This window comes from Phascolarctos cinereus, unplaced genomic scaffold (genome assembly GCF_003287225.1).
Source record: "Phascolarctos cinereus isolate Bilbo 61053 unplaced genomic scaffold, phaCin_HiC Scaffold_1;HRSCAF=81, whole genome shotgun sequence".
Taxonomy (NCBI): domain Eukaryota; kingdom Metazoa; phylum Chordata; class Mammalia; order Diprotodontia; family Phascolarctidae; genus Phascolarctos; species Phascolarctos cinereus.
Genome location: NW_027555514.1, coordinates 235,608,955 through 235,628,503, shown reverse-complemented (window position 1 = coordinate 235,628,503; position 19,549 = coordinate 235,608,955). Strand labels below are relative to the sequence as shown.

Below are 19,549 nucleotides of genomic sequence, written 5' to 3'. Positions count from 1 at the left end.
ATATATATTTAAAAAAGACTGAACCAAACTGAACTACTTGCAATCTTCAGATACTTGTTTCACTAATACTGTCTCCATTCATTCAATTCAACTCAATAAACCTTTATCTATAGGAACCTACTATAGACATACAATCCTTTTACCTAAAATGTTCTCTTATTGCCTTACCTCTCCCTCTCATATAATCATTCGATCATACATTTAGAGCTAGAGGAAACTCATAGGGCACTGAATCTAACCCCTTTGTTTTTATAGTGAGGAAAAAAGAGCTGAGGGGGAATGAATTACTTGCCCAAGGTCGCATAGGTAATAAGTGGCAGCACTGGAATTTAATCCCAGAATGTTGATTGTTATTGGAGAAAAACTCTCTAATTAAGCAAGCAAGCTAGCAATTTAAAAATGCCTACTATGTGCCAGTCCACTGTGCTAGGTGCTGGAGATTAGAAGACAAAAATTAAATGTTCCCAGGGCAAATCTTGTCCAACTATGAAGAAAAGGGGGTTCTAGGGACTCTTACTTGACTTGTGGGTTATTTTAATTGGACAAATAATATCATGTGAGAGACCCTGACATTTTTATCCTCATACTTATGGTTAGAGACCACTGCCTCAGATCTGCCTTGCCTGATCAAACCGTCATCCACCAAGGCTTAGTACACGTTATGATAAATCATCTCATGGAAGCATATTTGTTTAATATCTCATCCTCCCAGAGCCCATTAACTATGTGAAGAAATGAATCCTTATAAGGAGAGATCTAGACAATTGCTCCTAGGCAAAATGTATCAGACTTATTAACAGCAGCCTTCTGGAAGCAATGACCTTACCTTTGTTGTCTAACATATTAACCACTCAAATCATGGGAGCTGTGAGTCAGCTAAGAGCCATGGGAGATAACTTTGTGTAGGTAGTTAGATAAATTGGTATAGGTAGGTGAGGAGAGCCTTCCAGAGGCTTTCAGTTATGTTGTAGAGCTATCCCCCAGCTACTGGCCTTAAGACTCATTCTGAGGAAGCAAAGTCTTCAAACCAAAAAGGGATAAGGAATGATTACACTATAAGGAATCACCAAAGACCAGACACCCACAGTGGAAACCCCACAATGACCCAAGACAAGGCAAGGCCAGGAGCCAAAAACAAGATCTTGCAAAGTCAGATCAAAAGTTGGGAGAAAATATCCGAAGTTAGGTGAACATGGAATTCTTTAACTGCTAAATTCTTTAACAATGCTAAATGAAAGAACATGCAGTGCTATAGATTTGGGCACCATAATAAGTTTTGCATTTGCAATTTGCATTTGCTAATTTCATTTTGACAGTCACTTTCAACTATAGACATTGGATAGTGACCAGCAGCAATGCTGCTAGCTGTTTATGACAAGGTGTCTGGTGGACAGCCTAGGAGAACCGGCATAAAGTCACCCTCTTCCATGTAACATTGGATTAGTTCTATGGAATAAGGTAAACAGCATGCTAATGAAGTCCAGAGATGACCCTAAATTGTAAGGAAAGTGTCAGCACAAGTGAGGACAGATGAATAAAATTAAGGGGCCAAAAAAAGGTTAAATACGAAGGTGAGAAAAATATAATACAATTTGACTTGGGGGAAAAACATTCTAACGTGGGAGTGAATATGTATTTGAGAACATCCAGTGAATGGGGAAGTTTCAGAAAACTGTTTAAGGCTGAAGGAGAAGTAGCAAGTCCCAAAGTCCATTGGTATGAGACTTCCTCCTCATTGGTGGAGTTCAATTCCTCAAGCCTGTGAGGGGCAGGGTGGAGTTGTTGAGAGAGACAGGGACAGAGACAGACAGAGATAAAAGAGAGCTACAGACAGAGAAGCATTAGTATTCACTAATGAGGAGAGAGTCCCATACCAATGCGAAATGCTCAGTAAGAGAAAAAGCTATGAATAACTTTTGATATATAAGACAGTGTGATATAATGGTTAGAAGGCTGAGGTTGGATTCAAAAAGACCTAGATTCCAATTCTGTCTCAGAAACAGAATGGCTGTGTGATGGTGGACAAATTACTTAATCTTTCGGTTCCCCAGGCAATTCCTCAAGATAATAGGTTGCAGATGTGGCATTGTGGTATTAATCTATATAAGTGGAGGGAATTTTCACTTTGGGAGTTCACCACATTGTTGAAATCAGATTTTTAGATTAAAAAGATGAAAAATCTGTAGGTATTTTGAACAGATACTTTCTGAAGGGTTGAATGAAATGTGGAATATACATCAAAACTAATTTTTCATTGAAATTAGAGATATATTTCTACTGAAAAAATTTGGGGATGGATATTGGGAGTTGAGGAAATAGTGTCAAAGTTGCTGTATAAAGGGAGCAGCATGAGGATGTTGACAATTGGTCTGCAGGGTCTATCATGACCTGTGATAAGAGCAGCAAAAGGAAAAGAAAGAGGCAAAAGTGTAATTAAGGGACCAGGGTTACTTTTCCTGTTCTCTTTGCTCTTGCTGCTCTCTTGTCTCTGCTCTTGCCACACCTGGGAAAGATTTGTGAACTCTTATGAGCTCAGAACGAAGAGAGCAAACAGGGAGCAATTACACCATTACCAAAAAGCAGATGGGAAATGCAATTCCATTCCTAAGGTTATAGTGTAACTTAGTGGTTAGATGTGTTTATACTGATTTCCCTGTGGGTGAAGGGAAAATGAGTTTGAAACCTCCCCGGGGAATTCTGGGAGTGGTAGTCCTAGAGATGGACAATGTTCTCTCTGGTTCCGCTTTGAAGTCTGAGCTAGGCTGGGGTGGAGTTGCATGAGGCTTAGTGTTTGAATCTCTCTGTGACAGAGAGGCCAGAGTGGAGGAGGAAGAAGGGGTTGGGGGAAGGATAAAGGTGGACAGAGAAGAATTATGATGGAGAGAACAAGTGATCCAAATGGGCAGAGCATAAATCCTATCAATAGGGGCTAAGACTATAATGTTGAGGTGAATGTTCTAACAGAAAGTCAAATCCCTGACTTAGAGGCAACTGAACTCTTTTTCTCTAAGAAGCTAAGGAAACCAATCAACTCTCCCCTTCTCTTTTGTTCTTATATCTTCCTGCAAATGACAGGCATTGACTATGAAATTTTCGTGTTCTTTAAATCTGTTTATAGTTTATGATTTAATTAGTGTCTTTGAAAACATTTTCCCTTGACACAAAATCTATGATCACTTGTAACTGCTTTGTGATGAATGTCTATATGTTAATTCTGTATCAGGGAGGGCAAAATGGAGGATGCCAATGACTGGATGAAAATGCGTGAAATTTCTCCAGAGATTTAAGCTGTTCTACAAAATGTTAATTTCTCCTTAACTTAGGGCTTTGCAAAGTGAACTTCATCGTTATGCTTTTCCTAATAGTTTTGTAAGCTCTTAAAATAGTAGACAGAGTGAGACCAAACTTAGGTCATTCATCATTCTAACTAGAGCCTGATCTAGCTACTACATATGGACACCCCTGGGAAATTCCTGCCTCTGAAGAGGAGGGGTTGGAATTAGGCACAGAGTAAGGGTAGGTCAAGTTCCTTGGGTCACCTAGTGGGAAGAGAAGAATGCCTGCTACCTCTGGAGGCAGGGAGAGTTATTTGAAATTCCAGCAGTGGGAGGGAAATGTCCTCATACATATAGCCAAACAATGTCCCGCATTGACATCTGCTGGTTAATAATAGGGGCGTAGATGTAGAGGTTGAAAGGACCTTTGAAGTCATCTAGTCCAGTGGTGTCAAACTCGAATGGAAACAGGGGCCACTAAACCATATACAAATGGATCCCTGCTAGCTGCATGTTGATGTAAAAAACCCCCACCATATTTATATATTTATTTTTTAAAATTTTTAAATTAATGACAACAACACATAAAATCAGATAGGAACTACATTTACTCTGGTTTGAGCCCCACATAGAAGTGCTGTGGGCTGCATGTGGCTGGTGGGCTGTTTGTTTTATACCTCCTATCTAGTCTACCCCCTTTGGTTTATAGGCAAGGAAACTGATGCTCAGAGAGGTGAAATAGTGGGCCCAAGGTCACACAGTGACTGGCAGAGGCAGGATTTGAATGCAACTCTTCTGTCTCCAAATCAATCACTTTTTCCCCACTGCAATTCAATTCAAATTCAATCAATATTTCTTAAGGTCCTACTATGTCTAAGACATTGCCACTGGAAGTAGAGATTCAAAGATGAAAAACTTCACAAATCTTGTCCTAGAGAAGTTTATAATCTAATGGAAATATAACACACATGTACGTGCATGCATATATGCATATGTATAGATATGTATGTGTGTGTGTGTGTGTGTGTATGTGTGTATATATATATATATATATGTATATATATATGGAGAGAGGCAGAGAGAGAGAGAGACAGAGAGAGACACAGAGAGAGAGGGAATACCAAGTAGACTTTGTGTTGCAGGGTATGGACAAAGTACTCTCAATTTGAGGAAGGAGTGATCATTTTCATCTGGGTAGGGGACAGAATGGGGATCAGGAAAGGCTTCACTGAGGAGGTGACATCTGAGCAGAACCTTGAAGAAAGAAAAATATTTCAACAGAGATGAAGTAGGGGCTCTTACTGGGGTGGGGGGCAGGCACAAAGTATATTTTGTTCCTTGTACTCTGTATAGCAAATGGGAACTTCCAGTGTGAGTTGTCCAGTTTGGATGGATTTTAGAGCACCAGAATGCAGGTAATTAAGAAATGAATCTGGAAATGTGGATCAGAGTCAAATTGTTGAAGGTTTTAAATGCCATGCTGGGAAATTTGTATTTAATTCTACAGGCCACCCACTTGGCCACTGACAAAGCCACAGGGAAGCTTATGTTCATTTTGTCTTTCCTTCAGTTTTATAACTTGAAGAGTTACAAATACCTCCAAGCAAATATAATATATAAAATCTTTCCCCTGTTTTCAAGGTTACATTATAACTAAATCCCTACATTAGGTTTTTATGTAAAAATAAATTCTCTTGGAAGTCTTATTCCATTGAAGCACTATATAAATGATGTTATTCTTATTATTGCAAAAGAATGACAGTGACCTTATACATCTGGTTGCAGAACTCAACCTCCCCTCCCCCCACCTCTAAAGTATATTTGTAACTTTGAGGTCAGGTACCTCATTTTAAAGCACAGTAGAGTAATAAAAGAACTGTAAAGTGATATTTAAATCCAAAGTTCACTCAGAAAGGTTAAAGGAAGCAAATAGGTGAAACTTCACTAGGAAATAGCTAATAACCTACAAATGCTAGAGAGAAAGAAGAAATGTCATGCTGAAAATAAAAGAAAGAATTTAGAACTGGGTGGGGGGATATGATTTCTAATATATAAGCATGGTTTCTAAAAAATAGCTGGGTTTAAAGGAAAGACTAGTCTTGCAAGTAGAATATTCCTGAAAATTAACAACGCAGAGCACTAAAGGACATCTAAAGTTTTTTGAACCCTAGAATTCTCTGAGTCTGAGATGATATTTCCAGCAAGGAGAAAATTATTCAGTCATTTTTCAGTTGTGTCTGACTCTTTGTGACCCTATTTGGAGTTTTCTTGGAAAAGATACTGGAGTGGTTTGCCATTCCCTTCTCCAGCTCATTTGACAGCTGAGGAAACGGAGACAAACAGGGTTAAGTGACTTGCCCAGGATCACACAGCTAGTAGGTATCTGAGGCCAAATTTGAACTGATGAAGATAAGTCTTCCTGACTCCATACCCAACACTCATCCACTGTGCCCCTAGCTGCTCTTGCAAGGAGATAATAATATGGTCTTAATTCAGGGTAAATAGGCCCTGAATACTAGTATGCTATCCAGAATGAAACTCCAATGAGACAAACACAAAGGATATCATTGAAGAAGGAAAAAAAATTGCTGTTTAAGGAGATTGATATGAATTTCAAGGAAATCATTGATCAAATTAGATTTAAAAAAAGACATATGTGTGACCTTGGGCAAATCACTTAACCCCAATTGCCTCAAAAAAAAAAGAGACATATATAGATAATGTTGGCAAGGGCAAGTAGCTGAGTATGAGTACAAGAGTGGCATTGTCCTGAAAGAATTTCATCAGGGAACACTAACTCTCTGAACGATCTGAAGATCAGAATGAATAGTGAAGAGGTGGGGGAAAGCTTTTAATTTTTCTTAGCTTTGTTAGGTGCCGGAGAAATATCAAAAGGGAATAAGACCATTGTTCAGGGTGGAGCATACAATAATAGCAGCCTATGGAGAGAAGGCAAAACTACTCAAATCTTAATTTGTGTTCTCAGAACAATTTGAGAAGAAAAAATAAAGATAGTTATCAGGAAATTGAAACCCAAGAGAAGTGAGGAGATGATTAAGAGAAAACCTCCCAACAGGTTCAGCTCCTTAGTCCTAGATGAATGACATCCCAGGACAGTGGAATTACTGGTAGCTATGACCCAACAGCTGGTGATTTTGGAAAGATCATGAAGAATGGGAGAGGTCTCGGAGGATTAGATAGAGAATGCAGTCTTAATTTTTTTTTAAAGGATGTAATAATGATGTAAATAACCATAATACATAGTACACATTGATACAGCATTTTCAAATTTTCAAAGCAGGTAATCTCATTTGATCCTTGCAATAATCCAGGGCAATAAGTAGTATTATTACTTCCATTTTAAAGATAAGGAAACTGAGGCTGAGAGAGGTGTAGAGAATTGCCCAGGCCAGGTCACACAGCTAGTAAATGTCTGAGGCAGGTTTCAAATTCTGGTCTTCTCTCTCCAAGGCCAGCAGTCTATTTACTGAACTACTCTGCATTCACTCTGATGTTATTTATGTGACAACAGTAAGTCCCTTACTCTTCCTGGGCTCCACTTTCTTCATCTGTAAAATGAGAACATTCTACTAGCTAGCCTCTGAGTTTTTTCTCAGCTTATATATTCCTATAAACCTATGATTTTCACTTTGTTTCCTGGTAAAATTACAAAATATTATTAAAGGAATGGTTTGTTAGCATTCAGAAATGGGAGTAATAATCATTGAAAGCCTAGCATGAGTCAGTAGGTTGTATTAGGCTAGCCTCATTTTGTTTTCTGACAGGCAGCTAGGTGGTGCAGTAGTTAGAGATGTGAGTTCAAATCCATCCTCTGAAACTTGCTAGCTATGTGACCTTGGTAAGTCACTTAACCTTTGCTTACCTCAGTTTCCTCAACTGTGAAAAGGGGGTAATAATATCTCCTAAGGTTGTTGTGAGGATAAAATGAGATAATATTTATATATTTTTTCTTTTTTTTCTAGACAATTGGGGTTAAGTGACTTGCCCAGGGTCACACAGCTAGTGTCAAGTGTTTGATCTGAGGCTGGATTTGAACTCAGGTCCTCCTGACTTCAGGGCTGGTGTTCCATCTACTGCATCACCTAGCTGCCCCGAGATAATATTTTTAAGGCATTTAACACAGTGCCTGGCACATGATAGGTGCTACATTTATTATTCATGTTGATAGGGTTCTTTGGATCACCAGGAGAATCACGTAGATACCACATGTGCAGGTTTTAGGAATACCTTTGACAAAATCCTTAATAATAACCTTGTGGAAAAGACATAAATATGTGGGCTAAGTGGTGGTACATTAGGTGAATTTGGAACTGGTTGAATAACCAGAACCCACAAGTAGTGATTAATGATCTATGTCAACCTGGAGGGAAGTCCCTCCCTGGTAGAGAGTGCCAGGAATTTGTCCTTGCTATACCATGCAACGTTTTTATCAGTGATTTGGAGAAAGCCAGGGTGTGATTATCACATCTGAAGATGACATACATCTGGGAGAGATAGCTAGCACATTACTCAACAGAATCAGGAAATAAACATATCCTGCCAAATTAGAAAATTAGGCCACATTTATTAAAAAGTGAAATTTAATAGAGAAAAAGTCATATGCATGGGTTTTTTTAAAAATCAACAGTTTATGTGCAAAAGACATTTAAAGTTTTAAGGGAACGCGAGATCAATTTACATCAACTCTGTGTCAAAATCCTTTGGCTCTAACATGGTAGCTAAAAAAAACCCCTTATTTCAAACTTTTGCATTAACAGAAGCATGTTAAAATTGTATCTGGTATCCCTCTTTTCTTGTTAGTATAGTAAGTTTGTAAGTAACTAATATAAAGGGGCAATAACAGGGAATAAGATTGCATAGGGGAACCTGGAAGTCACATGCTAACTGTCCCAAAGATCAAAGGAGCATAATTTACAAATTTTATCATGTATTAGCCAAAATTCACATCCTGGTAATATGTACTGAATCAGCAGAAGCCATTTAGGCACTGCTGTCAGGCCATCTGGTTTTATGATATGTAAATCCCAGACAAATTCCAGATCTCCAAAGTTCCAGATCAGCAGAACATCAAAAGGTACTAATAACTTTGAGATAACTTGGACATGTTAACTCTAAAGTTTTACAGATAACTTTGAGATGGTTTGGACATGCTAACAAACTAACCCTAAGATGGCACCGATAAGAGTTAGCCTGTTCCTCCCAAAAAATCATATGAAAAAGAGACCTTAAACTTCTGCCCACCCCCCTCCATACTCTTCCATCTCCATTGAGGCCATGCTATCTAGTGCATCCAATTCTAACTCATGATTATGTCAATGATTCCATCTGCCTTTCCTCTTCCTCATTGTCTTTCCATGCTCCCTGCCTCCATTTATCATTCTATCCCCTTCCCCACCACATCCCCATGCAGTTTGCCTCTGTGCCCCTTTCACAATTGTCTCGGTAACCTCTGTGCCTAAAGTGTGATTACAGCTCAACTTCCTACTGCTTTCATGGGCTTTCCCAGTACCCAAAGAACTGGGTGTGACATAATTTCATAAATTAATTCCAAATTCAGAGGCATAGCTACACTAAAGCATAATGGGAAATAATATGATGGTACAAGCAAGGTCCCACTCTTCAGACTAGGCATGAGTGGAACACCCCCACCATCCTCAGAAGAAGATAGCGTCAAAGGAGAAGGTTGAATTTCGCTAACAGTCAGCTCATTGGACTGCCCCCATTCAGTTTTCTCCCCACCTGTCCTGGCCTTTGGTTTACACCAGCTTAAATCTCAAGTTAAGGCTTCTTTATTTCCTTCCTCAGGAAGCAATTGCCTCTGGCCACCAGTGACTGTACTATAATTATTAGCATTATGTGAGCTCAGTCTTGAGTGAGGAAAAAATAAGATCAGATTCCTTGAAGAAGCTGCCTATGGCAAAAAATGTAAGGTCCCCTGATTATACCAAAACTGCCTGGTAAAGGACTCTAGAGAGGGAAGAGTTGCAATAACAACTGGAAAAGACATAAGAGAAGCAATGTGGTGGAGTAGAAAGAGTGGCATTTGTAGTCAGACTCTGAGTTCAAATCCTCTTTGTCAATTACTACCTGGATGACCTTGGCTAGGTAACTGAAGCACCTTAGGCCTCAAAGTCCTCATCTGTTAAAGCAGAAGGTTGAACTATAGAACCGTTAAGGTCTTTTCTTGCTCTACTATTAGGATCTTGAATTTCTGTGATCCATTGAATTGGCTGCCCTGTGAGGTGAGTTTGCTACTCACTTGTACTTGGTTCAGATGGTGTTCAGAGTCAGTTGACCTGGCCCCTGACACCACTGGGAATCTACTAGGTTAATTTATTGGGTAGCTGGAATATCTGTCAGGATTCCCGAGTCAGTACAAATTGTCCAATCCCTTTTATCACCAGGATTTTTTGACCAAAGTGGTTATCATAGGGTCCCACCTAATGAGAAAGGCTATTCACCATACTGGCCCCTATCTCACAAAACATAGTCGCGCATTGGACGATGCAGAGGACAAAAAGGTTACTGCAGAACTCTAGTGTATGACCTTCTCAGAAACTTGAGGAAACTTTTGACTTACTCCTTAGAGCAGAGATTGGTAGCTAGCAAATTTGCCAACTCTAGCACAGGTGGAGAGGACTGTGATGAGAATATGCCAGCTTCTTTTAAGTCACACTTGGCACGGACTACTTCATTCTAGTGAATCTGTTTTTGGAGGGCTTGGCTGTGCTCCTATGAGAGGCACTGTGGTATAGTGGATATTAAACTAACCCTTGAAGCCTGGAAGATATGGGTTCAAATTCTGCCTCTGAGAGATACTATGTGACTCTCTCAACACTCTAGGAAAATCTCTTCTAATTTGCAGAGAAGATACAGATTTGTATGGGTAGAAGGAGTTTTCCATATTAGATATCCAGTTCTTACTCTCCTCCCTTCAGAAAAAAATAGGCCAAGAGTATGTGGCTACTGATCTTCCCATAAGTATCTGTCAATGTGCATACAACTAGTCCCAACTTGGGTTACAGTTGAAGCTGTGTAGGGGCCTCCATTACTTCTCTGATTCATATGTCAAGAGATTATATTAAAATAACCCATTGCTGCTGAAGTTCTGGTCCTACTGGGTTTGTCCTGCCCTCCTTCCTCCTCATCCTGCCCCCTTTCTAAGTTGTAAGATGCCATTTTGGTGGTGGTAGACCTCCCTGACCAAGGGTGCTGATTTCCTTCTCTGTGCTTGGCTCCCACCTTGGCTGAAGCCACTCAACTATCTCTGAAGGAACTTTTGCTCTTCCAAGGTCTTCCTTCTGGTTTTACTTTGAATCAAGGTCATTAACTTATATCACATATCTGGACTGAACAATTCATAGCCATCTAGGTAAAGGTTCATTTTTTACCACAAGTGTATTACTAATGGGTACTCCTTGCAATGGAAAAAACACATAAATGAATCCTGGAATATTAACTTCAGTGCTACATTTCCTACCAGCAAGATGAACAAGGAAATGATAGATTCAAAGAGAGTCAGCTTTAACTCCGTAGTATGCTGGCAGTGAGGTGGGCCTAAAGAAAGGAGATGGGAGTCAGCCCTCAATGTGAATGCTTTAGTATCAGTAAAGGCCTTTCATTAATGCTATCATACAAAGCCAAAGTCACAGACACCACTTCACTCCTCAAATTGGTATTGTAATGGTAGGGATGGTATCTATTCCGTAGCTCCTCTGATGATGGGACAGCACCCACACATGCAAGTAGGTTTGGGTGGAAGAGGCATCCCACTGGAATAAAAGAAGAAAGCTTTGAGGCAAAAGGATTTGCTAGAGCTAGCTTGAGTCTTGAGCTTGATTGTTAAATTTTCAGCATGAGCATTTACTCTTTGGAAATCAGCAAACACTATAAATCAGGACTTTATTAAATTTTTGTTGTTGAATACCTAGACTTAAGAAAGCAGTGGAGAAAACATTTTTTTAATAATTTAGATTCAGCTTAAAAATGTATCTTGTATTTTTGGAGATCTGGTTGTTAACCATTTACCAGCAAGCCCCTGTCCAATGGTAAAGATTGAAAAATGCAGCTTACTGACACTTCCTATATCTTGAAGCACATTTTTTAAGGGCATTGAAAGATCATTTTCAAATTTTAAAGCTATGTTAAAGAAAGACTCCAAAAGAATGAAAGAAATATAGATAGTTTTGCTTTAAGAAAAAAAAAATTCAAACCAGAAGACATTACTGACCCATATGCTTACTTTCTCCTCCTTATAAAATCTTTATGAGAACATTCAATACATGTATTAAAGGTGTCCTCAATTAAAATATGAGAAAGGAATGGACAGGTTTGCATTGACAGTTCACTACAGAGACTACATCTTCATAGTCACATAATTGAGAAGATGTAGAGAATAAAAAACACTACTATATCTATTGCTTTTTCATTACAAAAAAATTGACTTAATAGAGCAAAATTCAACTTAAAGGCTCTTCTCTAACAAAGCGTCTCTGATTCATATGTTAAGACTGCAAATGAGTCAATCAGTCAACGAGCAATTATTAAGTACTTGCTATGTCCTAGGTACTCTGCTAATTGCTGGTGATAAAAAAAGATAAAAAAGCAAAAATAGGTCTAGTTGTCAATGGTTCCTTGTCTTTGTTCCATGATCTTCTGAGTATCAGTATAAAATGAGGCGTTAAATAGGGAGACAAGCTTATCAAATGTGACTACCAGGGTCATGGGGATGACTGGTGTAGAGTCTGAATGAAAGAGGGATCCCTATAATGATAAGGTCTTCCTAGCGTTCCTCTTTGTGGATGACATGCCATAAACTGCATGTACCACAAGACCTCTACAACGGGATCCACTACCATTCCTCAAAAGTGATTGATTGAAGGGTGGAGCCAAGATGGTGGATTAGAGGTAGCAACCCAGCCAAACTCTCCCGATATTCCCCTGCAAACAACTTTGCAAGTTGAATTTTGGAGCAGTAGAGCTAACAAAAGGTCAGGGTAAGATATTTGTCCAATAGGAGGTCAGCAGGTGAGGTCTGTGGCACCAGGTGACTGAAGCACCAGTAACAGGTCTTGGAAGCAGCTGTGACAGAGACAGCTACAGCCTGGGCAGCTCTCGGCTCAGAGATGGCAAAGGGGTTAGACAATTGGTCAGAAAGAGATTACAGGGACCTCTCTGCTGGCACAGGGTGCAGCTGGTGCTGACTGGCAACTATTGTCCACGCACAGTTGTGGGTCCCAGGTCCAGGGTAGAGAGGAGCACTTATGATTAATGGATCACAAAGGAGCAGAGACCCTGTTCACAGTTACAAAACAGAAAGCAGCACCAGAGCTTGTAGTTGTAGGAAAGCAGGGCACCTGGTCATAGTTCCTAGGCCAAGAGGGATGCTAACACTTGTAGCTACAGAGGAGTAGGAGTTCTTCTTGGGTAAAGATCAGAGCAGAGAATGAGAGCAGTGACCACATCTCTCCCTGGATCACACTACCCTGGAAGCACCTAAAATTTGCAAATTTGCAGAACTAGCTCTGCAAACAGCTGCAAGAAAAAGCCTGAAGCTTGGGACAGTGCCTCCCCACCCCAAGGTGACCAGAGCCCAACTTTAACATAAAATTTAAAGTCAAGAAATGGGTTGGAAAATGCACAAATAACAACAAAAAAAACTTGCTCATAAAAAGCTACTACAGTGCAAGGGAAGACAAAGACACCAACTCAAAAGAAGATAACAACATGACAACAGCTATAACCAAGTCTCAAAGAAAAAATGCCAATTGGACCCAAGCTTAACAAGAATTCCTGGAAAAGTTTTATAAAGAGATGAGTGGTAGAGGGAAAAGAAATGAGAGTGACACAAGAAAACTATGAAAATAGAATTAACATCTTGGTAAAAGAGGCACAAAAATGCTGAAGAAAATGACACTTTAAAAAAACAGAATTGGCCTAATGGGAAAAGAAGCACAAAAATTCAATGAAGAAAAGAATTCATTCAAAAGCAAAATTGGTCAAATGGAAAAAGAGGTACAAAAGCTCGCTGAAGAAAATAATTGATTAAAAATTAGAATTGGAAATCTGAAAACTAATTACTTCCTTAGACATCAAGAAAAATAAGACAAAGTCAAAAGAATGAAAAAAATGGAAGAAAATATGAAATATCTCATCAGAAAAGCAACTGACCTGGAAAACAGATCATGGAGAGATAATTTAAGAAATACTGAACTGCCTGAAAACCATGATTAGAAAAAGAACCTAGACATCATAATTCAAGAAATTATAAAGGAAAATTGTCCTGATATCTTAGATCCAGAAGGTAAAATAGAAGTTGAAAGAATCCACCTAAAACTTCCTGCAAGAGGTCCCAAAATGAAAACTCCCAGGAATATTATAGCAAAATTCCAGAGCTCTCAGGTCAAAGAGAAAGTGCTTTAAGAAAGAAGTAATTCAAATATTGTGGATCCATAGTAAGGATCATACAAAATTTAGCACCTTCCATATTAAAGGAGTGGAAAGCTTGGAATATGATCTTCTGGAAGGCAAGGGAGCTAGGATAGCTTTTTTTTTTTTTGCATGATTTCACATGTATAATTGATGTTATATTGCCTGCCTTCTCAGTCAGTGGAGGAGGGGCTGAAGGGAGGAAGAGAATTTGGAACTTGAAATTTAAAAAAAAATGTTAAAAATAAATAAATAATGAATCTTAAAAAATTTTTTTAATTAATTAATTTAGCAATCTATATAAGAAAAATGAAGTGAATGAATAAAGCAGGCATTTGAGTTAGTTCAGTAGTGTATTTATATTGGGTAGGTATTTCAGATGGACAATGAACTGAATCCAAAATTGAATAGGAGAAGAATGGACTAGATTGTACTTGGGAAGTACTGCAACACTTTCGATAATTCCATGCCATTTTTCTTGTAAAAGCCAATCTTTTTCTTTTCTTTTCTTTTCTTTTTTAGGCTAGGTCTCACTCAAACTGGAAGTGAAGGGACCATTCATGGGCCTGATCCCAATACTGATTGGCATCGAATCTTTGACCTGCTCCATTTTACTGACCTGGACCTGTGGGCCCTTCCCTAAGCATCCTGATAGCCCTATGCTTCTGGGGGCTTGCCATATTGGTGTTAGATAGTGCAGACAACCAGTTAGCTTTAGTCCTTCTGCAACTTACAATTCCTGATCTCAAGAGATCCCTCAGAATCAGTCACCCCCATCAATGGGTGTTGCAGGAATGAGCCACCATGTCTGATCCAAGCTTGTCTTATTAAAACACCAGTATTTTCCTAGAAAAGCTATGTGGCTGTAAATCATGGAATGCCATCATCAATGAATGAAAAAAATAGCATTTATTGAGGACTTACTGCAACACAAAGCACTGTACTCAGCATTAGGGATACAAATAGAAAAGAAAGTCCTTGGCTCACGGAACTCCTGTTAGAAATACACGACACAGTCTTAGAAAAATCAAAATTGTATTTGGCTTTAGGGACAGTAGAAAAATGTATGTTGTATTTAAATATGCTATATATTCCCAGTGATGAGCTATTCCTAAGAAGGGCCACAAAAGATCTCACTAAACATATGTATGACCGTCAAAGGAAGCAGGATGATCACATAGAGATATTGAAGAAAGATGGATGGACAGCCCAAATATTGAATTGGTATCAGTGAAATACTAAGAGGCCTTGAGAAAGGCCTCTGTTGGGTGGATCCTCTATGGATGATTTTTTGGAGGACATGCAGAGGATTTGCACAGGATAAGAAGGCACAAATGAATTGAAGTTTGCCCTGGTGGAGGGAGTGCTCACATCTACAAGATCAAAGATCTTTTGGAATATCAGATTGTAAGTTGGGAATGTACAAGGTTTGACAGAAGAGTCTCAATGAAAACATTTAACATGTAATGCACATCAAAGCACCTGATTTAATATTTAAAGATCTCCCAAAATCAATGCTTTAGATGAGAATGAATGGATGGATATTAAAGAGAAGCCAATTTTTTTTTATCATAACAAAAGAACTTTCTAACAATTAAATTTATATGAAAGTAGAATGGGTTGTCTTTTTTTATTTTATTAATTTATTTTGATTTATCAACAATTACTTCCGTATTCTCTTCAGTTGGAAATTTTTCTTCCCCTTCCTCCCCCCCCCCAAGACGGTACACAGTCTGATATAGGCTTTACATTTACATTCCTATTAAACATATTTTCACTTTAGTGAAGTTGTAAGTAAAAATTCAAACCAATAGGAGGAACCATCAGAAAGATGAAACAAAACTCAGCAGAAGGTAAAAATAAGTGATAGCGATTCAACTTCCATAGTTCTTTCTTTGGATGTGGACACCATTTTCCATCACAAGGCCTCTGGAGATGTCTTAGAGCCTTGTAATGCCGAGAAGGGTTCAGTTTAACAATATTAGTCATCGCGTAACATGGCTGTCATTGTGTACAAAATCCTCTTGGTTCTGCCCACTTCACTCAGCATCAGACCATACAAGTCTTTCCAGGTTTTTCTGAAGTCAGCCTGTTCATCATTTCTTATAGCACAATAGTATTCCATTATATTCATATACCACAACTTGCTCAGCCATTCCCCAATTGATGGGCATCCTCTCAATTTCCAATTCTTTGCCACCACAAAAAGAGCTGCTATGAATATTTTTGTACATGTGGGTCCTTTTCCCATTTGTATGATCTCTTTGGGATATAGCCCTAGAAGTGCTATTGCTGGATCAAAGGGTATGCACATTTTTGTAGCCCTTTGGGCATACTTCCAAATTGTTCTCCAAAATGGTTGGATCATTTCACAACTCCACCAACAATGTATTAGTGTTCCAATTTTCCCACATCTTCTCCAACATTTATCATTTTCCTGTTTTGTCATGTTGGCCAATCTGATAGGTGTGATGTGGTACCTTAGAGTTGTTTTGATTTGTATTTCTCTAATCAATAACGATTTAGAGCATTTTTTCATATGACTATAGATGGCTTTAATTTCTTCATCTAAGAACTGTCTGTTCATATCCTTTGACCATTTATCAATTGGGGAATGGCTTGTATTCTTATAAATTTGTCTTAATTCTCTATATATTTTAGATATGAGGCCTTTATCAGACAGACTGGTTGTAAAAATTCTTTCCCAATGTTCTACCTTCCTTCTAATCTTAGTTGCATTGGCTTTGTTTGTGCAAAAACTTTTCAATTTAATGTAATTAAAATCATCCATTTTGCTTTTCATAATGTTCTCTATCTCCTGTTTGGTCATGAATTCTTCCGTTCTCCATAGATCTGATAGGTAAACTATTCCTTGTTCTCCCAGTTTACTTATAGTATCAGCCTTTATATCTAAGTCATGAACGAATGGGTTGTCCTCAAAAGCAGTGAGACTCCTGGTAATGAAAATGGCTGAGGCTTGCTGATTGCCTATCCAGGGATGTTTTAGACAGGATTACAGTTTAAGGTAGGGGCCATCTCCAATAATCCTGACTGATATCTAGCCACTGGACCTAGATGACTCCAGAGGAGAAAGTGAGGCTGATGACTTTGCACAGCTCTCCCTCACTGAAATCATACTAATTTGCAAGTCATGGCATCATTTCCCTGATGTCATGGTCCTCTTTGAGAACAAAGCACAAACCACATGGATGAGAAATAACTTCCGGCTATGGGATTCTGCAATTCTGTGAGAGTCAGAAGCAGGGCCATAATTACCAGGAACCACGGGGTTAAGATAACTAAAGATAACTGAGATAACTAAAACTGGTGTTTTCTAAATAACCTTTTTTTTCTTCTTTTTTTGGCTAGGCAATGGGGTTAAGTGACTTGCCCAGTGTCACACAGCTAGTAAGTATTATGTGTCTGAGGCCTGATTTGAACTTAGGTCCTCCTGAATCCAGGGCCAGTGCTCTATCCACTGTGCCACCTAACTGCCCTTAAATGACCTTTTCTAAAGAACTTCTTTCAGTTTGTGGCTCTTCTCAGCCCATCTTTGTATTGGGCTCAGTCCTGATTTCAGCTCTCAGGTTTTAGTGCTGTCTGCTAACTCCTGCAATTAAATTACTAGAGGGCTGATTGTAGGATCTTTTTCTGTAACCTACAAGTTTCTTCATTAACTCCTTAAAAGTCAATGATTTTGTTGCAAAGAGTAATTTGAGCTAAGGCTGTAATATTCAGACCTGTGATGTCATGGGAGTAAAATGCACAGACAAACCACTCTTGCCCTTTAGTAATGCAGGCAACTCAAGGTAAAAAGAATTCTGGGCATCTGACGAAAGGATTGTTTTTGATATTTTACCGCGAATACATCTTGCAAGACAGAAAACTTGTCATGAATTTATTAATCTAGTTAATATACAACTAATTAAATGACTAATCAGTACTCTATTTCTTTAGTAGAATAAATTTAAGTATTTTGGAAAATATTTTAGTAGGATCATAAAACATCCCCATGTAGCATTGCTGCATTCTAATGTATAACTGTTGAGTTTGTGCAATCAGTCTTTGTGTTGCAGACACTACAGATACATATGAATGAATAAATCTGTACAAAAATGTAGCGATGACAATAAATAAGATAATTTTTTAAAAATATGTGTCTAATTCTAGAGTTGTATCTAGGAATTATAGCCCCTGGGACAAATTCATTTGAGCTGGGGGTAGAGGGAGGGATGATAGATGGTATGAAAGGCAGTGTCTAAGGTTTGACAGCTCCTTTGTGTGGATGAGGTCAATTCAAGACAGAAGTCATGGGAACCGAAGAGGTAAAGGAACCGGGAGGCCAAGATCTCTGAAGGGTGCTGGGGCTGGGATGGAGAAGACGACATGTCAAAAACAATAGCCAGCTAGCATTTATACAATGCCTTAAGGTTAGCAAAGAGCTTTACAAATATTATTTCATTTGATCCTCGTGACAACCCTGAGAGGGAAATACTATTATTATCTCCATTTTACAAGGAGGAAACTAAGGCTGGTAGAGGTACAGGGACTTGGGTCACATAGCTAATAGGTATCTGAGGCAGGATTTGAATTCGGGTCTTCCTGACTCCAACTATAGTGCTCTCTTCATTCAGCCACCTAGCATAATGAGAAGGAAGAGTTGGAAGTCCATAAATGATAATAATGATAACTAGCATTTATGTAGCATTTTGAAGTTTGCAAAGTACTTTACATATGTTACCTCATTTGAGACGCAACAAATTTGTGAAGCAGGTACTATTGTTATCCCCATTTTACAAAGGATTAAACTGAGGCTAAATGACATCTCAAGGTCACAGAGTCTGGAGTAAACTTTAAACTATGAGAGGTGGTTGCTGAGCAATGGTGGTGGTGGTGGGTACTCTGAAAATGGCAGAGGGGAGCAAGGACTCTGCTGACACTTCCTCCTGGCTGTACGTTTCAGGGGGTGGGAGAAAAAATCATGGGCTAAAGGATATAGTATCTTTAGAAGAAAGCTAAGTTTCTATGAGCACCAGATGACAGAAGAAATCCGAGAGGAAGAGAAAGATCCAGGATCGTATGATCATAGATACCCACTTGGCAAGGACTTTGGAAGCCATTAGCTCAAACTTCTCACTTTATAAGTGAGAATATTGAAGTACTAGATGTGAAGTGATTTCTTCCAGGTCATACAGGTAGTAACTGCCAGAGACAGGATTTGAAGTCAGATCCTTCCTGCGATTCTAAATCTCGCAATCTACAGTGATGCCTTCCACATTGCTACTTTCCCCTTCATGGTTTCAATATATTGCAGGTCAGCATAAGAAATTAAATGGGAATTTTGGGAGAGTTTTGCAGAAGCTGCAGATGACACACAAAGGCCAGCAGACAACACAGAAAAAAGTTTAGAAACTCAGAAATGCATATGTGTGTGTGTGTCTGTGTCTGTGTGTGTGTATATATATATATACATATACGTATATATGGTATTGTATAACATCAACATATTATGTCTTTTAACACTGTAAACACCCCATAAAAGAAAAAGAAAAAAATCAGACTTCTTCTCTGGTATGAAGGGAGGGCCAAAAAATTTTATGTGGATTTTCCAGATCACGGGGGTGTTGTGTCCCTAACCCCAGTGATGTGGAAAGGATAACTGCATATTATATACCATAATGAAGAATGATCTCACAGGGCTTAGTAGAAATAGAGAGCAGCAAAGTAGAGTTACTGGGGATGAGCTATGAGGCAAAGTGTCCTACATTGTGGTGGGATGGGAGGTAGTGGTAGGTTTGGCCAGCAGATCTTACAAAAATTCCAAG

At 38.8% G+C, this 19,549-nt stretch overlaps 1 long non-coding RNA gene across 2 annotated transcripts in view; it reads left to right on the top strand.

Moving 5' to 3' along the window:
- LOC144454397 (uncharacterized) overlaps nucleotides 1-15,340 on the top strand; it is a 34,268-nt gene extending 18,928 nt beyond the window's left edge. For both annotated transcript variants that reach the window (XR_013482749.1, XR_013482750.1), the window contains exon 3: nucleotides 14,247-15,340. This is a non-coding gene — a long non-coding RNA (uncharacterized LOC144454397). The remainder of the gene's footprint in view (nucleotides 1-14,246) is intronic.
- The last annotated feature ends 4,209 nt before the right edge of the window (nucleotides 15,341-19,549 follow it).